This window comes from Amaranthus tricolor, chromosome 1 (assembly GCF_026212465.1).
Source record: "Amaranthus tricolor cultivar Red isolate AtriRed21 chromosome 1, ASM2621246v1, whole genome shotgun sequence".
Taxonomy (NCBI): domain Eukaryota; kingdom Viridiplantae; phylum Streptophyta; class Magnoliopsida; order Caryophyllales; family Amaranthaceae; genus Amaranthus; species Amaranthus tricolor.
This window is the reverse complement of record NC_080047.1, coordinates 9,526,569-9,539,838: the sequence shown is the minus strand read 5'-3', so window position 1 is coordinate 9,539,838 and position 13,270 is coordinate 9,526,569. Positions and strand designations below refer to the sequence as shown.

Sequence of the window (13,270 nt, the reverse complement as noted above, 5' to 3'; positions counted from 1 at the left end):
CAAGGGTGGTTAAATCTTGGTTTAGGAAAAGAGATACCCTCCATACCTGAAGACGAGGGTTCATCAACACCAATTCCTGCCAAAGTTTTCTCATGCAACTTCTGCATGAGAAAGTTTTTCAGTTCACAAGCTCTAGGGGGTCATCAAAATGCACACAAGAGGGAAAGAGGTGCAGCAAGAAGATTTCAATCCAAAAGGATGATGTCAATGATTGAACTGCCTATCAATACAATGATGTCACGAACACTCGGTGTGCACCCTCATTCATTGATACATAAACCACAAAGAGACGAATATGCATCTGCTGGAAAATTAAAATATCCAGACATAACAATTACCTCCCCTTGCTTGCTAGCAGATACCACAGCAGATGTGATGTGGCCTGGAAGTTATCGTCCAAATTTACAACCAATTGAACAGCAACCAGACGACCTGACGCTTGATTTGAACCTTCGACTCTGAATTTCAAGTATTGTTCTTGCTTCATAATCCAGGTTTCTGACCAGGTTTCAGACCAAGCATCAGGAAAGCAACTTTTAATGAACCAGGCCTCCTGCAAGGTCCAGGTTGACAGCTACGCAGGGTAAATTTCAGAGTGATCTTAAGAAGCCTATCATATAAATGCTCATAAATATTAACTCTAGAAGTATCTACTTAGGTACAATTCCTAGATTAAATAATCTGAGTTCGCTCAATTACCGTAGTTTATATGATCAACTTGGGAAATCATGTAAATGAAGTTTAAGCATTGAATTTTGTTCAGTACTTTTCTATTTTCAATCCCAGCATGCTCATTTTCATGAAAGTCAATACTGAACTGTGAAATGGCACGGGACAACTTTCAAAAGAAACTGGTTCCGGCATTCCACAATAATTGTTCCGAGCAGCAGCACTTTTTTAGCTAAAAAGAATAAACTAAATTCAATGATACTGTTAGTTTGAGCTAACAGCTTTCTTTTAATATTTAGCTTTTTCTCATAACTTCCAACAGTTCATTGATAAGTTCCAACTTTTCAGGAGGTAAAGCCAGACATTTGCATGCTTGGACCTCCACCCCATTTGGCTTTTGGCAGGCGAATATAGGATTCTTAAGGAATTATAGTGGTTGTGAATTTGTGATATATCATGTATCTATTAAATATATTGGATAGATGTTACAAAGCAGTTAAAGAATGCCAATGGTCATTCACACATTTCGCATCAAAAGTCGTCTAGTCAAACTAGAAGTTGAAGTTGGAAAAATCACCATGTCAGGATTTCAGGAACGAACCAAAAAAGACTCCCAAAAAGAGAGGACGGTAATTGAAAGGAATATTCTTTTACTTACATTTTAATCTCATAAAGAAAAGCCACAGTAGCATAACTTCCTATATTTCATTAATTAAATTAGATCTCGCAAAGAAAATAATAACAGATTTCCTCCAGAAAATTAGAAGTCAAGCATCTTGCAAGGTAGAGCCCTAACATCTTTTTGGTCAAAATATTCCCATGTCAGAACCATGAATTTAGTAGAGATAAAACCTCAAGTGCAGAAGTTACTCACTCAATCATAAGCATTTTACATGCAAAAGACACAAAACTCCTCATAATTAAGAGATTTCCACCATATACATTAAGGAGATATAAGCTAACCACTAATTCTTACAAATCCCTGCAAAACTTCCACACCGCTTCTCTAATAACAATCGATATATTATGCCCACAACTTTCTAGTGCAATGTCACCATCAACTATAGGGCTGTCCCGGGCCTATGGATTCTGGTTGATAGATTCTGAAGCTTTCCCCTCAAAGCACCTCAAATGTTGGGTTAAGTTAGAAACAACAAAAGTGATCAATATAAAATTGAGAGCAAAACTTTCCTTTAAAAGGGTATTTTTGATGTAAATTTACAATGATTTCTCATGGAAAAGAACTCAGTGATTCATCAGCCATCAGCCTTGCACAATTACAGAATTAGCTATGGAAATAAGGGTGTTGGTCAATAATCAATTTGATTTCAATGTTCATCCCAAATTAGTTCTGTCTAGCTAGGTATCTTGTTATCTGTTAATTCAGGAACTCTACTTTATAGCTAATTATATGCCCACCTAACTCATATCGTCTTATTCTAAAGTTGGAAGTTAACATAAAACCCCAAAGCCAAACTCTTATTTTGCAAGTTCCCACATTCATTAGTGCATTCTATCCGGGAAAAATAAATATAATAATTCATGCAGAAAGAACATCTCGATCAAAATAACACTAATTACTCAAAATGGTAAACATTTGATAATCTCAAAATCAGTATACTAGTGTTGAATAGATAATGGATAAGAACTGTTACAGTCTTACAGGTTGGTACTGAATTTAAGCTTTTTTGTTTTATGCATAATGATAATGATGGGAAGCCTCTGGCTAATGAAGCTTGGATCATTATGTACTGCAACATCTGAATAGCCTTTCTGCAGCATCAAGAGAAGGAAAAAGACAACCGTAAATCAGAAAGATGAAGCACCAAAACGAAATAAAAATTGTAGACATGCAATGACAGCCATAGTGCAAAAATAAAGGCGCCTCACATCACAATGGCCCCGTTGTAAAGGTTTTTCTTAAAAAAACAGCTGAATATTTCTCGCGTTGTAAAGGTGTAAAAAAAACCACTTTTGGATCAAGGGATATCTCATGCTTTCGACCAATATTTAGGCGTCATGATAACCACATTACTCTCGTCATTACATCAACCTTCCGATACCTTAATCACGGCTAACCACCTTTTTCAACTATGTTGACAACACAAAACAAAATAATAGGCAGTTGGTAGAAAGCTCGGATACTTACTGCTACCAAGGCACTAAATGTAAACTCTTGCCAACAACTTTCACAAAGAATAACTAGGAATGGGTGTTCTCCAAAAACAAAATGCAGACGATTGTCATGTAGTCTCATAAAAACACCATCTGCTCTGAGCTATATAGAACACATCATCATCTGTATTCTACTCATAAAACTAAGATCTAGGTCTAGAACATGGGGACGGATAGAAGACGATAGATCGTACACTTGAAAGAAGATTGCGACTAATGATAAATCAAGGGTACCAACAAATGTAAACAAAGACAAGACAAGACATGAAACGTAGCAAGACAAGTCATGATGAGGCAAAACAAGTATTAAAGATGAAAACCCAAACCAAAGAAATATAAAGACAATCACAAAGGCTTAAAACAATAAACAAGCAAAAGATAACTATCGATGATCTAGAATATGAATATGGCGTCGAGCGGTTTTATTCAGAGGTGCAACTCATTCATGTCATTCCTAATTTGCTCTTCCTACGTTTTCTCAACCTACTGTGACTTCTTTTACTATCAACCTTGATGTTCTCCACCCCTCTCACATGCGTGTCGGTGGTCTTTCTTTGCATAAGTCCAAACCATCTTAATCTACTTTCACATACTATTGCAGAGATGGGTACTCCCTCTACAAAATTGGTTCCTAATCATATTCATCTTAATGTGTCTACAAATTCACCATAACAATCACATCTTCGCTACTTTCATCTTGCGTTTATATATCTTCTTAATTGGACAACATTTTATCTCATACAAATTTATCTTATAATCTATAATAGAAGCTTCTATCACACAACAAAGTGGATGCTTTTCATTTAAGCCATTCAGCTTGTATTCGATGCATTGCATCTTCATCAACCTTCTCCATTAATCCTAACTATTTAAATTTGATCGTTTGAGCAACATTTTATCCAATAGTTACTTGAGGTTTTCCCACTTGCACTCCCTTAATAAAATTACATTGTAAGTATTCTATTTTAGAACGACTATTTCACAGGTCCCTTCTAGGGTTTCCCTCCAATCCTTGAGCCTTGCATTAACTTTTTCACTAGCTTCTGCAACAAACGCAATATTATCGGCACAGAGCATGCACTTTCCTTAATTGATTTGGACAACACATCAAATAATATGGCGAATAAGAAAGGGCCTAAGGTCGGTTCCTGATGTAAACCGACTTCTACCGAAGTGAATGCAAGTCATGATTACATCATATATCTAGTATTCCCCTAACATACCTTAGTTTCGTTTAGCCTGAAAGTTATCCCATATAATGGTATGTAGTACGCTATTACAAACCTTATCCAGATCAATAAAACACCTTATGCAAATCTTTCATTTTTTTTCCTTAATATTTTTTATCTAACTCCTCATGGCATGAATAGCGTCAGTAGTGAATCATCCTAGTAGAAGTCCAAATTGATTCTCTTTGATTAATATCTCTCACTAAACATGTCAAATTTGACTCGACTTGAAATTGACCCAAAATCTAACCAGAATCAGTGGGTCATAACCCAAAACTTTAAACCCATGACTCGAAAACAACCTTACCCGAAAAAACCGGGAAAAAAAAATCAAACCTGACCAAAACTTAAACATAACTATTTTGACTTGTTTTCAGTTTCACAATAGCATTTTTAATTTCACATCAGTATTTTTAGTCATGAACCATAACATTGTTAATCAATTTTTTAAAAATTTAGTGATAAGAAAATTAAAGTCCCTTGACAGGGTTGACACGAACTCGACACGACCAGATCTAAAACTGATCTGACCCGAAAACAACTCGACTCCAAAATGACGCAACCCAAAACCCACTTATCTGACCTACCTTTTTATCGTTATTTATCAAATCTCAAAGTTTCAAGAAGTTTTATCATTCTTTCTCCAAGTTTCAAGAAGTTTTATCCCTCTATATTTCCCACATAATTTAGCATCGCCTTTGTTTTTATATCGAGGGATAAATGTTCTTCCCTTCCATTCCTCTTATACTCTAGTAGTCTTCAAAATAAAAAAGTTTTGTCAGCCACACATTATAAAATTTACTTAAACAACTCCATACCTCAATAGGAATATTTAATGGGCCAACTGCCTTGGCTCTTCTTTTTTCCTGAGAGCTTCTTACACCTCTTCCATAGTTATCTCTTTGCAAAGACTATGTTAATAAGGACCAATTAAGCTGGAAGTTTATCTTCTTGTCTCCTCTAGACCTATTACTCCATAGAACAGTTGAGAAAAATATTTTGCCATCTCATCTTAATGTTCTCATGCTACAAGGGTTTCTGCCAATAAAAACCTCATAAATTTTTTGAATATAAGAATCAGACTAAAGGGATAATAACCCCAAACCTTTTTTCTCTCCCTCTTTCGATATTTTAAGATTTATTTGAAGGAACATTAAGGAGTAATATTCCAGGATTATTTAACAATCCTAGAATGATTTTGAACAAGTAGCTAAATTAGTGGCAATACTAGCTCTAAAATAATGTTACTGTCCACATGGCATTAGCAAAAGAATTGAAAATTTTTCATTTTCAGAAAACAGAGGGGGTCTTGAAGAAGGCAGACCTTTTCGCTTCTACAATACAGTGTCATGAATGTAGTCATAGTCCAATATGGTTATAAATATATAAGAATCTACGTGCAATAATTAACATTCTAGTTTTTAAATTGGCAGGAAGTCGTCAATCAACATGAATTTAGAAAGAGACTAGAAACAAAAAGGAATAAGAGGCACAAGTTGCATATAAATAATTAGATCTAGCCTTACCAGAAAAATCATCATAAGACTAATAGGAAATTCAAGGGAATACGCATTTAGCCAACTCTATAGGAATAAAACTTCTACATTTCATATTAGTTGCGACATTTTGAGAAGTGTCATATTTGTTGAAAAATGGGTATTTAACCTTTATGCACATTTCATATGTTTTAGTTCCATCCCCATTACAATTTTATCACATTGTCTTGGTTTATTTGTTGAATGTCCACTCGATGTTATGCTTGGTTGGAGATTTTTAAAGTCTATTATTTATAGGTGAGGTGAAAATACTATAAACATAGTAGATTTGGACCAAAAAAACCACAAAAAAAATTGAGATTATTGAGTTTTTGCTGAGATTTCGAATAAGAATGGTGTTTGAAATCTAGTGTAACAAGAATTTTGGAACATAAGTAAGGGGTAATTCTGCATCAAACTCACCTCATGACCAACTGATATTCATCATAGTCAGCCAACAACTACCTCACATAGATTACGTAAAGCAAGAAAGCAGCAGGTCCGACTTCAACACGGCTTGATTGTGACCAGCTCTTCTCCTTCACATTCCGTGTTTAACTTTTGATATGGCTGCAGGCTGCAGTACATAAATCAAATAAGATCACGGACTATGTCATAGCTTGAACATGACCAGCTTATCTTCATCATAACATGCTTGTGGCCTTTACTTTAATGTACTAGGGTGAAACTGTAAAGAATTCAGGTTTTGTCACACCGGCGACCTTCATCACGTTGTCTCCATGACATGGCTACAAACAAATTCAAATCGCACACATAAGTCTGCCCATACAAGAATCCTTCAAGCTGGTAACTCTGAAAACTTTCCATATTTTGTAAATAAAGTTTTCATGTTTTGTTAAGGATCACTTATCTTCTAACAGCATTATTATTTTCATGAAGCGAGATATAAATGCTTTATACCCTAGTTCTAATACATTACTCTAGATTTAGTTATCTACAAGTTTTACAATGGATTTGATGTACACCTTTTGGTCTTTCGGTAATTAATAGAGGTACTATCAGTTTTCTATTGTCTTTATTCATCGTTATTTCTCAATTTATGCAATCTATTTTTCAAGGTTTTAATATAAAATTCTGCATACTTTCTAATCGTTTTGTTCAATTCATCATGTGTAGCATATTTCTAGTAGGCTAGTAGCGCTTAGTGCTTAGAGGAGAAGCATGTGATTGATGTGCATTCAAGTTAGATCAATTAAGGTTATTAACTGATTTTACTAATTAACCTACTAATAGAATATATTCATGTTATTTTAATCAAACATACACATTTAGTAAAGCTACTATTTGTTTCTACTTCAAATGCAAGAACTGGGAATTGTAGGTTGTCCACTTGCTCCATAATCTATATAAATGGGCAGTTAGTGAGTAAATGTGTAAGCTTTTTTTGGTAATTCTGGAGTGAGAATTTCGAAAGTTCCTATACGTTTAATCATATTTTAATTCCAATCCTGATTAATTGCTTGAAGAACCCTTTATTAGCTACATATAGTAGAACCCTTTATTAGTTGCATATAGTGGAACCCTTCTTGCTCATTTAGCTTATTTATTAAACCCTCACATTATTTTTGCTTCTTGTAGTTATTAGTTAATTAGTTTATTCGCCACAAAAGAATTTGACCTTGTTAGCTTAAGACTGAAATCAACTATAGTAATTTTCCCTTCCCAAGTAATTTAATGAAACGTTTTAATTTAGTACATTTGATAAGAACTGAAATCTCAAATTGAATGATCTACTAACCTTCTGGACTTCCACTTTGCTCAGCAGGAACTTCAACAGGTGGCAATGCTTCTTGCTTCCAGCCAATTAAAGCATCAAATGCATTGAACTGAATCTCAGTGCCACTAGACAAATGCTTAAAAATCAACGAAATGTTTCCAAATATCATTTCTGCCAAGTGCAAAGTCTAAGAGCTTTTCTTCCCATCTGCAAAAACACAAAACAACATAGTATAACACACTTAAGACTAGGCAAGAAAACAAAAACCTGTAGTTTATGGTCTTAACAAAGCTAAAGTACACTAAATTGCGTCATGTGAGCCAAAAAAGTTTCAATGTAAAAGGGGTTTTGTGTTCATTACACACACATGACATAAGAGTAGAAACTATGTTACTCAAACAGTCATACATGTATAGTTGTATGCCATGTCGGATACAAAAATAAGTCCAAGAGTTCGTCTTGGCTATATTTAAAATCATCACAAGATTTTGAATCAAATTAAATTGTCCAAGTGTCCTAAGCATGACCAAGAGTCAAGGATCCGATGCAGCTACTTGAGGTAATGAAGACTTTGAATGAGCAAAAAGGAATAGAAAAAAGGGTGAGAAAGTGGCACTCCATATTGTTGAGCTTGATACAATATCTAGGTTAAAATATAATGAACCAAAAATTTTCAAGGGCAGGTGAGCCAAATATGATCTGCCTCTATGGCTTGGGATCCGAACCTCAAGGATTTAAGCCCCACACAATCGTTCAATGTCGTCAATGATATTTCGCCTATTTTTGCTTAGAAGAAATTAGTATTTGCTCAAGATAGTTACTGTTTTGATTCTTTTAAAAAAATTATGTAAAGGTTTATATAAATTTGTATAAGTAGCTAGCTTCAAATCCTATAAAACGCATGGTGAATGAGAATTGAAAGATTTGAACAATTGTTCATATTCTATCTCATAATGTATTTTAAGTTAGTTTTGAAATCTCTAGTTCTCTATCAATGGTGCAATGCATCATTATGGCACCTCAAGTGGTCAAAATCTTGCCGGAGTATTTCGATTCAAGATCAAGATTTGATTTTCTCTCAGTTTTTTTTTTCTTCTAACACCCATTTGCAATTCAAATGAAATTCTGTTTGATTTTGTTAAACAACTTCAAACGAACCCTACAAATTATTTGTTTTTCATTAAAAGTTGGATAAATAGACCCCTTAACCTAATGAAATCCAAAATTCCTTCAAGCTTTACAAACAGTCAAAGTTTGGATGTAACAGTATTTGTAAATATTTAACTCGATGTGTTTAAAGTTTGATTGAACCATCAATCCCTTAAAGTACAGGTTTATTACTCTATTTTAGGGATTCAAACAAGGAGATGGAGATATATATAAGAAAATAGATTTTTGTGGGTTTCTTGCATCAATCTGTCCAAAAACAATGGAGACTTGCTACTCAGCGTATTAATAAACGTCAAGGCACCAAAGAGGAATCAGTGAAAACATTAGGCACAATGAGAACATGCCTATTCTTAGAGCACCATCTTAATGCTTTCCGCAATAAAAAACAGAGTGTCAGCCAGCCAGCCTTACATAAAACTTGCTTCACTCATAGAGCACGATCCGCAACATTTCCAAAAGCAACCAATTTTAGCTCAAAACTGACTGATGCATAGAACTATTCAACTAATACTACATATATTCCAAAAGTATGTACTTCTATATGCCAAAGATACGATCAAATTCAATTGTAAGAATTACTATCCAACATAAATAGGGCATAATTCCCTCCATTAAAAAAAACTCCTTGCTCACCGTTGCGATTGCCATTCTCCACTCAAAAGCAGATCATTAATTGTAAAAATCCAAACAAATTGAGAATTCTAGTTTTTACTGCAGTGATCAACTTAACATTTGAAAATCCATATCAGGATTCAGGAGACACGATCACATGAACACATTGTCATCAAAGTAAATTCATGTGTTGTAATTGATTTGCACATCAATAACCTTAATCGATGTTTCTAAATCAACCTCCATTTTGTTTAACCGAAAAATTAGTGCTAAAAACTCATCTTGAACCATTTCAATGATCATAATTCCACGAACATTAATACAAATAATCATCATAGAACAAAGTTGTTATGATTGGTGTGACTTGAGTGCACATTTGGTGTGTGCATTCATGTGGTGACTCTTGGGATGGAATTCCATAAGTTTGTCATGAATGGGTGTATTAAGATGAGTCTTAATATTTGTGGTTTATGATGATGATTAAGGTATGAATTAATGAGTTAATCAAGGGAGTTATGGGACTTAATGAAGAAGTTTAAAGGTTTAATTCAAGATGCTCAACCATGCAAGTCGAGCAATACTGTCAGAAGCCCTCTGAAGTGTCGCTCGACCAGCTCTCGCTCGACCGAGCGAGCTTCAGAATGGGTCGAGCGAGCAGACAGAATACAACCAGAAACTTCTTGTAGTCCGCTCGACCGAGCGAGCCTCGGCTTTGGTCGAGCGAAGTCTCTGATACTCCTAGGATGCTGATTTTGACTCTTCAAATACTTGGGAATGTTTCATTATCATTTATTCATAGCTTTAATGTTACTTAGTGTGATCTCTCCTATAAATAGAGAGCTCTCATTGTAATGAAAAACATCCACAAAGTACACCCCAAGCCAAACACTAGCCTATATTTCTCTATTGTAATTCTCCATATTTGAGAGTTCTTTGAACTCCTTTGATAATATAAGATGTACTTACACACCGGAGGACGTAGCCTTAGTTGGGTGAACCTCGTTAAATCTTTGTGTCGTTTTATTTGCTTTACTTTCTCCTACAAACATCGATATCATTGATAGCGTAATTTGTTTGTCACTAAACTTCATACACTCAATCTTGGTAATATTGGAGTTTGAAAAACATTGTTCGAACTCTAATACATCATCGTTCTCAAAAGTAATAGTACTAAACAATTTAACTAAATAAAGCAGAATTAAAATGCATGAAAGCTGTTATAGAAAAACAAAAACCGCTCCATTTAATCATCAATTTCATTCCTAAACATTAAACTATACAACATGAAAATAACTGCTAAAAATTCAAAATCAACCATTTTAATGATCATAATTCCTAAACAAAATAATTAAATTAAAAAGAGAAAATGAATAGAAAATGGAAGGTGAAGAGGTAATACAGTCGAAGTTCGAGAGGAGTGAATATAAAACACTTAGAAGACTCGATTTCCAAGCCGCGAATACGCAATCCTTTCCGTCCATCACTAAAGGTAAGTCCTCCTGCGGCTTTCCAACTCTTTCGTAGATTTCTACCTCCATTCTCGCCGCCATAGCTATTTTATCCGGTGAACAGTAAATTATTTGGGGAAGAATTTCTTGAATTTCCAATTGTTTCGGTGATTGGGGTTTTTACTTTCGGTCGTTGAGTTTTTATAGGAAAGTAATAGTCGGTGAAAGTAATAAAATGAAAAAGTAGAAAAAAAAATAATACCGAAAATTACCTAATAAATTTTTTTCCTAAAAAGTATCTAATAAAAAAATTTTAATTTTTTCTTTTCCAAATAGTACCAACTAACCACTTCCATTAATTGACCGTCATCTTCTTACGTTGACTCACTAATGACTTGCACATAAACTTATTAATTAACTTATTTCCCACCAAATATTCCAGCTCCTCTCACTCCTTTACCCTTTTCACTTCATACATTGTTCATAACTTTAATCCAAAACATTGAAGCTTAAATCAAATGTAACTTAGGGCATTTAATTGAGAGTCAAATCAAAAGATGACGGTCAACTAACAGCAGTTGTTAGTTACCTTTCGAAAAAGAAATAATTTTGTTAGGTATTCTTAGAAATTTTTTTTTAATTGGATACTTTTTGAAAAAAAAATTATTAGATATTTTCTGGTAAATTTTTCAAAAAAAAGCAAATAATCATACCATATTATATGGAGTATGTTATATTGTATTCCGAACTATTCACGATAATAGTCACATTTGACTTTTAATATGTATATCAATCACTCTTAACTTGTATTTATTCTTAATCTATAAGTTATAACATAGTTAAGGAGATTTTGTTTAATTAGTTTCAATGCAAAGATAATAACATTAACTTTTAAAAAAAATTTAATTATATACAATTAGAGTTATTAATGATATAATTATTGCACCGGAAAATATGCTCACTCAAATGAGCATGAGACTATTAGGCTTAATAGGAAGAAGCACATATTAATTAAAATGAAGTAAAATTATGTATATTGATAAAAAAAATTTTAAAAAAAAGTAAATGTATGTGTATTAATTTTTTTGAAAGTTAGATATTAAAGTGGCAATTGATTATTAGTTCTATTTTTTTATACAACTATTGTAAAAATAATGAAGCATATTTCTTTATTGATGATTAGACAGGAAAATAATAAGGTCAATTTAAATATTATTTGATACAAATAAAACGCTACGCAAAATTATTTATTGCTGATTGACAAAAAAAACGGGTAACCAATTAAGCTCCATATAAAATACATATGATATCTTTTAAATTCTTCTGATTTTCTACTCATTTGATACAAACTATTGACTGATATCTTTATTAACTAATTAAGCTCCATATTAACTTATTGTCAACTAAACATCTATGTGGCAACTGATTATTACTGCTTTTTATACAACCATAAAAAAGAATCAATCATATTTCCTTATTGATGATTGACACATAAAATGAATGAACTTCATTTAAATGTTGATTGATACAAATAAGACATGAAAACATATTGATCGTTGATAAAAATTTTAAAAAAAAAAAAAAAAAAAAAGACATAAGTCAATTTAGTTGCATATATACATTGTACATATATGATATTTCTTGGCCCCTTCTCTCCCATTTTTCACTCAAAAAATTTGTCTCAACAAACTAAATCCTAAATGGGCCTTTAATAATTACTAAAGCCCGATTTTATACTTTTTTACGTTACTAGGGAAATGCTTTTTAGTTGGGCCCATATATATAGACTACGAAAATTTGAAATAAATGAGATTATTTATCTACTTAATTCCAAATATAAGATTCGGAAAAACTTATGTCCCAAAATAAGCTTCCGTACGTCCAAGCCTAGCCTCGGGTAAGTCTTACTAACAGCGAATAAGGGAAAAAAATAAAAATTAAAAAGGTGAAAATCGCTGTTACTAACAGTGACTTAAGGAGTTGACCAGTCAACTCCTTAAGTCGCTGTTAGTAACAGCGACTATGAAGTTTTTTTTTTTTATTTATTTAAAAACTAAAGTAGTCGTTGTTAATTAGAAAAATAGCCGTTAGGAATGTGAAAATAGCCGTTGTAATGTTGTTGTATAAATAGGTCCATCATTTCTCATACTTCATTTTATCCATTCTACATCATTCTTCTTCTTTTCAATCAATTGTTAAAGGTAACATAAGGTATTTTGTTAGTTTTATTATTATAAATGTAAATATTATTTTTGAAAGTTCACTTACGTTACTATATTATATGTATTATGTAGATGTCAAAGGAGCATTGTATTGAAGAGCTTTGTGATTGTGGTTATGAAGTTGAGATTAATACTGATTGGAGCGACTTCGATCCAGGGCGTGAATTTGTTGCTTGCCCTTTCTACTTGGCTGACGGATTAGGATGCACATACTTTCGATGGATTGCTCCGAAGGGTACAAAATGGCAGAGAGACTTAATAATACGGCTTGAGAAGGAAAAACAAGAGCTTAAAGATGAGGTATTTAATCTAAAGAGACAAATGGATGATATGGCACATAGGAAAGAAGAGACTGAAAGAATTATGAGAAAGTTAAATAAGCCTTCTTAGTTACGGACACTAGTTTAACTTAACGCATGAAGTATGTAATTGGATTTGGATATGTTGAACTTGCTTGAAATTGTGTTGAATG

At 33.3% G+C, this 13,270-nt stretch overlaps 1 pseudogene; it reads right to left on the bottom strand.

Moving 5' to 3' along the window:
• Positions 1-413: 413 nt before the first annotated feature.
• LOC130824579 (TIP41-like protein) lies at positions 414-11,054 on the bottom strand (annotated as a pseudogene).
• Positions 11,055-13,270: the final 2,216 nt, after the last annotated feature.